A 12,873-nucleotide genomic window follows, 5' to 3' on the forward strand; every position below is an offset into this window, starting at 1 on the left:
TATTATGCAGATATTCCTCAACAACTAACTCACAACTTATCTCAACAACCATCTGTAATGGTAAAAATGGGGGTTCACTAGTCTAGACATGCAAGCTAGGAATCAAAACCATTTACAACCAAATTGCTTTTAGTGGAATAAGACTCAATAGGCTCAACCTCACATTCATTGAAAAGGGTTGAGCACAAATTGAAATTTACTCTCCCTATTTGAGATGAAATTGAATTGATAATGGAAAGAGTGTGAAATATGACTAATGATGTGAAATTGATAATTGTCAGCATAAACTAATAGGTAGACATCAAGTACATATTTGGAAATGGGAAGTAGAGAGGAACCTGTATGTCAAACCTGAGGTCACAAATGTTGGATAATAGGGGTAGGAAACTTTCTCCCAAAGTTATCAGATGTGAATATCATAAATATTTTCGATATCAACATGTCGCTTTGAGTATCTCCCTGAAATTCTATCGAAAAAGTGTTAGACAATGGGGTTAGGAAACCTTGTCCTGGCATTTTTGCTTATTGAAAATCTAGTCTTGTGTTTCTCAGCCTACAATTTCTATGTTTTTATTAACTCTCTCCATATTTTGTGTCCTACACACATAAGAAAGGGAAAATGGTGTCAAGTTGATAGGGGTTTGCCTAGTTCAAACCCCATTATTGGAATTAACCCTTAATGGAAGAGATATGAATGAAGGAAAAGTTACAAAGTAATATGTTGAATTATATCTCGAGATTTATGTTGTTCATAATGGTGATGATGAAATTCTCTTTGAATAAGACCCACAAATGTTGATGCAATAACACGACATGACAAGACATAAAAGAATCAATCATGAAAACATGCTTGCATGAAGATTGTCGCAACATGCTACTCCATAATGCTTAGATTTGAAATATTTGACAATAATATTTGCTCTTGAATGATATAGGATATGGTAGGATGTCAATAATAAGTGTGTGGTGGTATAAAAACTAATTAGGAAATATGCTCCTATATAGGGCTCCCAAGGTATTTCATTAAATTAGGTCGACCTTCAATGTTCATATTAAAATATTAGGATCGAGAATCAAATGGCAGGAACTGGTACACCAACATATTTAAAAATGGACCCATTTTGGGAGGACAAGGGCACCAAGTGCCCTAGTACACATAGAAAGGGGCGAAACAAAGGTAGCTTAGGTGTACATAGGCTGAAGACAAAGACCCAAAACATCATATGATCATATGCACATCAGGTTTACAGTGCAAAAGCAATAAATATGCTTGGAAGAGACACACTAAGACAATGACACAAAAAAGGAGTGTAAAATTGTAAGCTCGGTTATAATTTATAATGCTACATTTAGCTCCTACTTTAGTGGGAGTATCAAATTACACTCGTGCTCATGGTAAAGGATGAGAGAGAGAGAGAGAGAGAGAGAGAGAGAGAGAGAGAGAGAGAGAGAGAGAGAGAGAGAGAGAGAGAGAGAGAGAGAGAGAGAGAGAGAGAGAGAGAGAGAGAGAGAGAGAGAGAGAGAGAGAGAGAGAGAGAGAGAGAGAGAGAGAGAGAGAGAGAGAGAGAGAGAGAGAGAGAGAGAGAGAGAGAGAGAGAGATGAGCAAATGGGAGCAAGATTGCAAAGAGATAAGGTGTCACTAAAAATGAGGGAATAAGCCCTCGAGCTTAGGATCTTAATTCACGCAATCACATACAAGGACACAAAAAAAGAAAACAAAAGGCAAACAAAGACAAAAAAGACACATTGAAAAGCCACAAAAAGGAGGTTAGTACTAAAAACAAAGGCTCCAAGTCAACTATTTGAAGAGACCTCGATAATCCAAATGTCTTAGCCACTAATATTATTATTGGAATGCTATTTCAAGAATACAGTTGGTCTTATAGAAGGAGCAAGAAAATAAATCAATTTATGAGAGGTGTGTTGTGTTATGGGTTCATGGAAGAGAGAGAAAAGAAACATGGATTTCACTGGCTAGCGAGTTGTGTTATGCAAGGCGACCCATAGAAGGAGGAAACATTGATTTCATAGGCTAGCAAGTTGAATTATGTTAGGTGATCCATGAGAGTACGAATTCCAGTAGACAACAAGTTGTGTGATCTATGTGAAAAAGGTGAGGAGAGTCAAAAGGTTTTGCAATGTGTGTTATTATAGTTGACTCATCCTAAAAAAGGGAGATTGCCAAACAAATCTTTCTATTTGCAATGCAATCAATTGTAAAAATGAGCATTGCAGTGACACCAAGAGAAGGATAACCAAACAAATCTTGGTGTTTGTAAGGAAATCCACAAACTCCAGTATAAGATAGGTGTTGTAATGACACCGGGACAAGGGTCTACAAATTGAACAAGGATAATCAAACACATCTCGTTATTTGTGAGGAAATCTATGAATTGAATAAGGATAACCAAACAAAGCCTAATGTTTGTAAGGAAATTTACAAATGCAACTACAAAATGGGTGTTGCAGTGTCACCGAGACAAAGATCAAGGAGGCCACACAAATGCCCCCCCTTAAGGTTGTTAGACATAATGCACCATTGAGAGGGGGGGGGGGGGGGGGGTGAATCGGTGGTTCTCAAGCTTTTCCCTTTAACTATCCCTATGAAAGTATATTGATTAACAGATCTAGCTGAATGTAGACTTACCGGTTAGTGAGGAGAGTAATCACAAATGAATTCACACAAAGGGACATCACATAACACTAGCATGTACGAGGAAAACCCGAGATGGGAAAAACCTCGGTGAGCAATGTTATTGGAGTCTACTGCTCCAATCCAACCTCACAATGAAATTTGTTACAATATTTAGGGCTACAACCCCTTATTTAGGGCATCAACCCAAGGAGCACCAAGCCCTAACTTGTTTATGGGCTACAACCCCTACACTGAGCTACAACTCGATGATCTCAATGATAACTTCAAATACAAAATTAATCTTTCTGTTACAAGTGAATCTTGTAACCATCTCATATAACTCACTTTGTCGGTGAGACACCTTCTTTGCTACACTGGTTCACTCTTTTGCTGCTCTTATCTGTTGTATTGCCAATAAACTCTATCAGTTCACCTCTACTCTCCTTCTGCTCTGCTAGATCTCCTCCTCACTGCTTTGTTCTTCGGTCCTATCAACTATCTTCTTGTCGGTACAAGCTCCTATCGGTTATCTCTTCAGATGCACTCTAGCTACTATATCGGTTGCTCAAACCATACCGGTTAACCCTCTATTAAACCCTAACACCGATTTAACCTTCACTCCCTTAGTCACTGCTATCCTTAACTATTTTCCCTCTGATTGATCTAACTCTCTCATGCAACACTCACACACTTCTTGACAATTCTATCTTCTTCTTTCTAGCAACCCCCTTCAATGATTTTGGCTTCCTTATTTATAATCTGGTTTTCTCGCCAAAAGCCAATTCAAAAACATGGGCGGTTAGGGTTTCCTCATCAACCTCGAGGCAAACCAAATCTAATCAGATCTTATCCAATCTGATCGCCCAAACAGTTGTTTTCTCATCACCGCCATTAATGCGCCTTCCAATACACATTTTCCAAATATAGAAAACACGACCCTGTATCTCAACCTACATCTGTCAAAACGCCATTAATATCTTTGTTGTTTCCTTTTCGAGGTCTTCTCACAAATTGATTTTCTTGCTTCAGTCCAGGTGCCAACAACTCTCTGATTTTCCTCTGTCATTCACTCTTCCTCGAGTTGCACTCCTATGATCCGATCCACAAATCACGAGATCCATATTAAATGCACACCTGTAGAAACATCTATCTCTGCATGACACTTCACCGACCTCCGTGATCTTGCCACTTCATTTCTACGTGGCACCTACATCGACCAACTGCCAGCTTGGATCTTCATGTCGGTCCAAATAGGATCACCGACCAAACACTATACTAGTTCCTCTTTTCTGTCGGTTTACTAACCATGTCGGTATCTCACATTCTACCAGTTAACTCCTCATGTTTTCTCTTTGTTGAATTGTCGATGGAACTCCTTAACTGGTTTACCAGACATGTCTATCTATAGCATGTTCATCTCCATCAAATGGGAGTCGCAACTCTTAGCCTCTTTGCTTCCTTACCAGTTCTCATGCTTACCGATAGCCATCCTGATGACAACATGTCATCATCCTTCAGTGGTTTCTAACTAAGACATCTGCATGTCGGTTTCATTCTCTATTTTCAGCTGCACCACTTTGCCTCCCTCTTCATCAGCCCAAATAACCTCTCTACCGGTTTGTCAAGGTGAAAAACTCGTCACTCTCCATCTGTTCCGACATCCCAACATGTCTTCTTTGTCGGTCCAGTGCATAATCCTGATTTTATGCACTCAATGCATTCCTTTGTTTCAATGGTATATCCAGTGTGAGCCTTCAAACACTTGCCTTTGCCTCTTCTTCCTTATCTCACATAACTATGATGCACATTATGCATAATAGGAGATAAGCTCCACTTACCAGTGGAGTGATACCTTGTTATCTGCATCCTGCAATGCACTCATGTGACTTCCCTGTTTGTGCAACACATCTTCAAACAGGCACATGTGATCTGATGTGGGTACATTCACTATCAGTCATCTCTCCACATGGTGACTACATCTTCATCCAGTGGAAGTCCTGTTGATCTGCAACCTCACAGCATATTGGTGTCTTGTTCATCCTTCTCCTCCGATGTTGATGTGATTTAGGTTATTCTTCCTCTTAATCACAAACAATATTCAATCATCATGCTCATCCTCCTTGTTCACTGGTCATAATCTTGTCAGTTGACAACCACTCACTTGGTTGATTTGTCTTATCCATGTCAACACATCACTTACCAGTTGACATATTTTCCTTACTGGTGATACACTGTATCGGTAACCTATCCATCTCATCCACACAAGTCAGGCACTAACTTGTGTACCAGTCACTCCAATGGTCATCCATCTGAATGACATTCTCTTCCTTACCTTACCGGTGTCCTGAAACACAAGGTGATATCAAAGATATCTCATTCTGTACTCCTCCATGACAATGTTGCACAAACATCTCTTCTACTAGTATTCATCCCATACCGGTTGACATCAATGACAAAGCAATGCCAACAAAGATGTCAACATAGCTCCATGTTTATATTTAAAGGTAGAAAGAAAATCAAAAAAGGATAGACACCTTCACACATGACAATGTCAAAGTATTTTATAGAGGCTTGGAGCTGTTGTAGGGATCTTGAAATAATCTTCTTCCTCCCTTTTATTCTTGCCACTCTTACCTTACCTCTTCATGCAACTCCCTAAGTTCAAACTTGCTACCCACTCCTTAGCATAAGAAAATGGTAGTGTATATGTTGTGCATGTAATATACTTCCATTAACACACAACAAAATGTTCATAACTTTTCATTGATTAGTCACAAATATAGAATAAAAAATATTATTTAAACTCTTCTTGGATGATAAATTTTAATCTTATCAACTATATAGAAGATATTCAATCTAATTTAAGAAATATTATGCTTTTTAAACACATAAATCTCCAATCAAACAATGCATACCTGGAAAATGCAAAAGGAATCATGCAAAAACTTCAACGTGAGTATACATGTAAAGCATTATCTTTCAAACTTTCTTCAATGTGCCATAAACTACTGCCCATTTCTTATAGTGTGGTTCATCATTTGAGAAGCCAACTTCTATCATCATGCCTTGCAATAAGCTTCCTTAGACTTCTTCAATGCTAAACAATAGGAAAACCTTACTCCCCTCACTCTGCGTTCCCTAAAACTTCAAAAGAGTAAACTCAACATGGAGGCTTAGCATGGAAGACTTTAGCAAAGTGAAAATTTATCTTTAGTTTCTCTTTAGCTTTTTGGTGCCTAAGACTTTGGTGACTTAATAAATTAGGAATTATCTTTAGAAAAATGACTCATAAAACTTTAGTAAATTTTCTAGCCAACTTCTTGGTCAAAATGGCACAAGGATGTTAACAATTTTGGTGACCTTTGAATAATGCTTTCTTGCCAAGCATATGAAATTAGTAGCCTTAAAACTATCCATTGAGCATAAGAATCACAAAAGACCTGAAAAAAACTAATAACTAGATTCGACAAATCTTGTTGATACCTCAAAAAGTTAATAAACAGACTAAAACCTAAAAAAAACTACCAAACAACTCACCAAAAGGCTAATTAATTGTTTCTTGGCACTTTGAATGAAAGCAAGATTCAAAAAATTGTTGAAACCAAGGTAGGACTGAAAGCAAGGTGAATCGATCCAGAGCTTCAAAATAGATTAATTATAAACAATAATATACATAAACATTACTGAAAAACTTACTAACCATCAACACACGAACACCAAATTTTACATGGAAAACCCAAACTGGGAAAAACCATGGTGAGAATCTAACTCACAATATGAGTAACAATGATTATAAATTTTTAGGCTCACTACCAAGGAGCAACATCACCTGATGGACTTGCAAAGACAAGACGTACAACCTTAGGAAAGATACAGAATAAGGACTTGCTTGAAACCGAGGCTCACTGCTTCAGGGCAAGATACATAAATGCTACTAGAAGACTCATTGTCGTACAACAGTAAAATAAATAGTAGAACTAATATGAGAAGCATCTCTTGAACATTAAATTATCCTCAAACAATATAATCAAGCAACCAATATCATGGAAAACACCTTTGAACACAATCTCTATCTTTGCACACTATCTTCATGGATATATCACCTTCAAAGCTCTTCACAATTTGATTTTTGCACATTTGCAAACTCAAATCTACTTGCATATCATTCTCATACAATTCTCATCAATTAACACACATTCGACACATTATACTACTCAACTCATCCATTTGCACTCCTTAAATATGAGATAGAACATCAAAAACCTAATCGAGGGTCAACCAAAATAGAATAAGCCACTTGGACCAAAATTTTGAAGGCGGTCCACTCGAGGAGAAAGAGGGGAGCCAAATACATCATATAAAACATCCTTCCAAGATAGATCCAATGATTTGTGCATGCTAAAACATCCTTTGAGGTTGACACCAAATGTAACTTGTAGATAGGCATTCAAACACTTAGCCAAAAAGATATCTTCCGATGCAAAATACTCTGTGTAGATCTCCATACACCAAGGTGAAACCCATAACACTATCCCAACTTGTCATCTATAGCATATCTAGATCAAAACCATGATCCAAATAAGATAAACCAATTGGACACATCAAACCAAAATATAATTGAATATATCACGCTCAAATCAACATAACTCACTTGTGAAGCACCAACACCACAAGAGAATCATATCAAGAATACTATAAGAATCATATAATCACATCCTCTGAAGTACAACATAAACTTCAACATATTTGGAGTCAGTCTAATAATTTTCGGACTAGTCTGACGGACACTCTTATTAGAAAGTAGTAACAACTGACTTTTGCAAACCACAAACTTTAAAACCAAACAAACTATCAATGAGACATTAAAAACTATTTCTTGCATTTTACCACAACCAACACTGAAAGCTTTCTACCAATTGTAACACCAACACAAGATACATTTGAACTAGAATCCATCCAAGCAACTAAGTTTGACATCAATGACAACAACACAATCTCATATTTCCAACAATCTCCTCCTTTGTCATTGATGGCAACACTTGAAACATTAAAACCTAAATCAAAACATCTCTCCCCTATCAACAAGATCTCTCCCCCTTTGACATCAAAGATAAAGGGAACAAAAAACCATATATCATAGCTCATTTGCATCATTTCTCCCCCTAAGAGCAACGACCAATAAATCTAGGAGACAAAAATCTTCAAGGAATCTCCCTGAAAAGATGTACCTCTTTCATGCATCTATTTAGAAAAATGAGGGGCAATAATCCCTAACTTTTTTAGAGATACTCAAAAGTATCCTTTTCCAATGCCTTAGTGAAGATATTTTCAACCTACTCCTTTGTAGGAATATATTCCAATTTGACTTCCTTTTCTGTAACTTTTTCTCTTAAGATGATATCCAATTGAGATATGTTTAGTTCTTTAATGCATAACCGAATTATTTGAAACTTTTATGACATCGGTATTATCACACATGATAGGAATAACTTCCTCATACATCACTTTTATGTTTTTAAGAGTCAATTTCATCCACATGACTTGAGTATAGCAAGATGCTACTGCAACGTATTATGCTTGTGCAGTAGATAAAGATATTGAGTCTTGCTTCTTACTTAACCAAGAGACCAACCTATCTCCCAAGAAAAATGCACACCACTAGTATGAAGTCCCTTTCAAATACCTAAAAAATCCTCTTCATATCTTGTTCACGAGTTATTTTTGGATTAGCCTAAAATCTAGTAACCAATCAAATAACTTGCATGATATCTGGTCTAGAATTAGTCAAATACAACAATCCTTTAATCATAGATATGTACTTCTTATGATTGACATCTGGAGATACATCATCTTTTCTCAACTTGCAACCAACAACCAATGAGATTGTATCAGGTTTACAATTCTCCATTTCAAATTTCTTTAGCATTTCTTTAACATATTTAGCTTGAGAAATAAAAATTTCATGTTGCAAATAAGTAACTCATAGACCAAGAAACAAACACAACTCACCAATCATTGACATCTCAAATTCCTTCTACATTTATTCTGAAAACTCTCTACATAGGTCATCACTTCCTCCAAATATAATATTATCAACATAGACAATAGCAATCGATAACTTGATACCTTCAACTTTGAAATATAGATTCTTATTTGCAATACCTTTCCTGAATTTCTATTGTAACAAATATACGTCCAATCTAGCATACCAAGCTCTAGGTGCTTGTTTGAGTCCGTACAACACTTTCTTCAATTTACACACCATATCTGATTCTTCTGTCAATCTGAATCCATCCAACTACTCAATGCATATCTCTTCCTTAGGTTCTCTATTCAAAAAAGTTGACTCAACATCCATATGATATACCTTAAAGTTCTTATAAATAGAGAAAGCAAGAAACATCTTTATAGCTTCCATCCTAGCTATCGAGGCAAAAGTTTCTTCCAAATCAATACATTCAACTTGTGAGAAGCCATTACACACCAATCTTGCTTTGTTCCTTATCACTTGTCCTTGTTCATTTATCTTGTTTAAGAATACCCACTTATTTCCTATCGTATTTTATTCCATCATTCTAGGTACTAATTCCCATACATGTATGATTTTTTTGTATTTGATTTAGTTCTTTGTAATGTCCCCTAATGGGACCCTCTTATATTAAGAACTTGAATTACAATTTAGTGCATAGTTATTATGAAAGGGGGACACTATTGTCAATTACAGTTTGTTTAGACCTTGCACAAAAAATTAGTCAACATTTTTGTTATGCCTTGATAGACTATATATTTAACATTCTTATATATTGCATAGTTATATGAAGGATTCAACAACCCTTTCTCTCCGTACACCAATTCCCATTATGGAGCTCAAGCCCAAGAGCACCAAATACCTCATCAACTTGGCCTCTTGTCCCACACTCGAGGTTGACATACCTTATGAAGTCTAATGTTCTTGCTTCCTTGTATTTTCCCTGCATAATTGGATGGTGAGATTGAAAGGTATTATTGACTCCATCATATAATTTACTTAATTGTCATATGAACAATTAGTGATAGAAAGGTATTATTAAATTGTCATACATATTGCAGTCTATATTAATATTACTACTAAATTCTGCATAAGAACATTATTAGGCTTCATATATTAAGCATACATATATAACTAATCCCCATGCATACCACCAAGAACAATGATGCTATTGCCAATAACTGAATAACAATTATAATTTGATTTGATCCATGGTGATGTCACCAGATGCTTTTGATTCCTTTCCTTTATATCTCTTAACATGAGGGAGAGGTCACACCTCTTCGTCGCTTATGCCCTTTGGCAAGAGACATGCCCTTTCCACCATTAACATCTTTTGAAGGAGTGCAACTCTTCATTATATCTGCCCTTTGAAAGGGACACAACCTTTCATGATCAAATCTGCACTTCTTATTTAAATTAGATCTGCACTTTTGATTCCACAATTACCCCCTTCTTAAATGAGGTTCTCTTCTCCCTTAGGGAGACAACTTTTCCTTCCATGTCTTTTGACCATTCATTAACTTAAAACTTGATTATATTATTTTTTATTTTATTTTTTTAATTTTTATTCTTTTGTATTTTAATATTATTATTATTTATTATTAAATTCTATTTCAAAGTGGTGACATTACATTCTTCTTTTGTTTCTCTTACCCAACTCTCTTTTTTTCTTGCTTCTTCATATGATTTAGGTTTGACTAGTGAAAGGAAGCAATAATTTGCCTGATCACTTTCTTCTGCAACTGTTCTCCTTGTCTAGACGTGTTTTCTTTTATCTCCAATTATCTAATTTTCATAATGATTCTTTTGCACATGTTTGGTTGAGGTTTTGATGACTTGCACTTGTTCTTCTTTTTCTTCCTCTTCTTCTTGACTTGTTACTTTCTCTTTGCAATTTTCCAGATCACTCTTTTCTTCTACAACAACTAGGATGATCTCAAGATAAGTTTCCTAAACAAACTCGGTAGTAGTTTGATCCCATACTTCACGTACTTTCACATTTGTGCTCTCCACTTTTATTTAGTCTCATGTTGTAACACTGATAGGCTTTGTTGTTTGTAACATATCATAAAAATATCCCTTCACTTGCTCTAATATCAAACTTTTCAAGATCTTCTTCATCTATTATGATGTAACACTTAGTTCTAAAGATTTTAAAATATTTCATAGTAGGAGGTCTTTTGTTCCACGACTCATAAGGTGTCTTAGTATGATTCACTCTTATATGTACCCTGTTAAGAATATACATAGTAGTATGCACAACTTCCTTCCAACACACGCTGGCCAAGTTAGTATCTTTTATCATAGTTCTAGTCATCTCAATAAGAGTCATATTATTCCTCTCTACTACTCCATTCCGCTGAGGGGTTTTTGGGGTAGACAAATGCCTTCTAATTCCATGTTTTTCACCAAAATCATCAAACTAATTTGAAGTAAACTCTCTACCTCTATCAAATCTGAAACACTTTATTTTAGGGTCTACTTGATTTTCAACCATTGATTCGTACACTTCAAATATTTCAAAAGCTTCAAACTTTTCTTTCAAAAATGTAACCCATGTCATCCTATAATAATCATTAATAAGAAACATAAAATATGTTTCTCCATTGAGTCCTCTTTTCCATGTTGGTCCACAAAGATTTGTATGAAACAACTTCAAAAGTCTGGAAGTAGAATACTCCTTATTTTTGAAAATCCTCATGGTTTGTTTTCTGAGTTGACATTTCTTGTACAAAGTATCAGTAGGCTTGACAATCCTTGACAAATCTCCCATTGCTTTAGCATTGAAAATTTTCATGATTTAATCAAAGTTGGAATGTCCCATCCTTCTATGCCATAACCAATGTTCATTGCTCTGAGTCAAAAAACATATGTTTCCACTTGTCCTAACACCTTCTACTACCAACTTTCTAGTTTTTCCTTTTTTGATTATACATCTGGTATTGTTGAACATAACTTCATAATCTCTATATATGAATAACACTCAAATATAAGATATGTCTCAAAACTTCAATTTAATAAACATCATCAGTTTTATGCTTACCATCAATCAAGATACTTCCTAATCCACAAATAGGTGCAGCTTTCTCTACTGCAAATTTCACTGATCCACCATCATACTTCTTAAGATTAATGAACTTGTCTTTATCACTTGTCATGTGATTTGAACATCTGGAGTCATTAATCCAGGCTTTTGGTTCCACCTTAGCCTGAAGTGTAGTTTTCTCATCATTACTCTTTCCTTCCGATCTTTTGGATATATCCTTATTCTTTTCCTTTATAGCCAGCAACAAGGATTGTTCATTCTATTCTTCACCCTCTTCATCTTCTGATGAATGTGTCTCCATAGAACATAGTCCTTTCTTTCTCCTGTCATTTGTCTTTTTCTTAAAGTCATATTTTCTAAATATACTCTTCTTCTCATCATCATCAAATTTATTGTAATCCTCTTTATATATTCATTTAGAAGCATAGTGACCAATTCTACCACAATTAAAACATCTCAAGGGTAACTTACCTTTGTATTTTTTGGTACCTCTCTTCAATCTTCTTACAAAATTTGCTTCAATCTCTTTTAGATTCTCACTTTCTTCTGGTTCATCTTCTGCTAGCCTTGACACATTAAATGTTGCTTCCCTTTTATCTCTTTTTACTTCTTCCATCTCTAAAATTTTTAAGGTAGATAGTGTTCCAATAAGCTAGTTAATTGAATACTTATCTAGATCATGCACTTATTCTATAACACACTTCTTAGGTTTGTAGGATCTAGGTAGAGTTAATGAAATCTTCCTTATAACACCTCCTTTTTTAAGATATTCACCGACAACTCTAATAGCATTTGCAAGATCATTTACCCTATGTATGTAGTTCTCAACACCTTCATCTTTAGCCATTCTTAGATGTTCATACTTTTGATTCATCAACCTAGGTTGCTTTGTCTTTGGATCTCCTTCATAGGATTGACATAATATGTTCCAAATCTCTTTAGCTTCTTTCAATCCCTTAAATTTCCCAAATACTTCATCACTCAAGCAATTGAATAATATTCTTCTATCATTTGTATTTGTCTCATGATTCTTAACTTCATATAGGTCTTACAGTCCATTCTATGGAGGTTTATAATCGAACTTGACAATGTCCCAAATTCCATTCTACAAAGTCTCCAAATAAGATTCCATCCTATCCTTCCAATAAGGAAAATTTGTG

The sequence above is a fragment of the Cryptomeria japonica genome, chromosome 8 (genome assembly GCF_030272615.1).
Source record: "Cryptomeria japonica chromosome 8, Sugi_1.0, whole genome shotgun sequence".
NCBI lineage: Eukaryota > Viridiplantae > Streptophyta > Pinopsida > Cupressales > Cupressaceae > Cryptomeria > Cryptomeria japonica.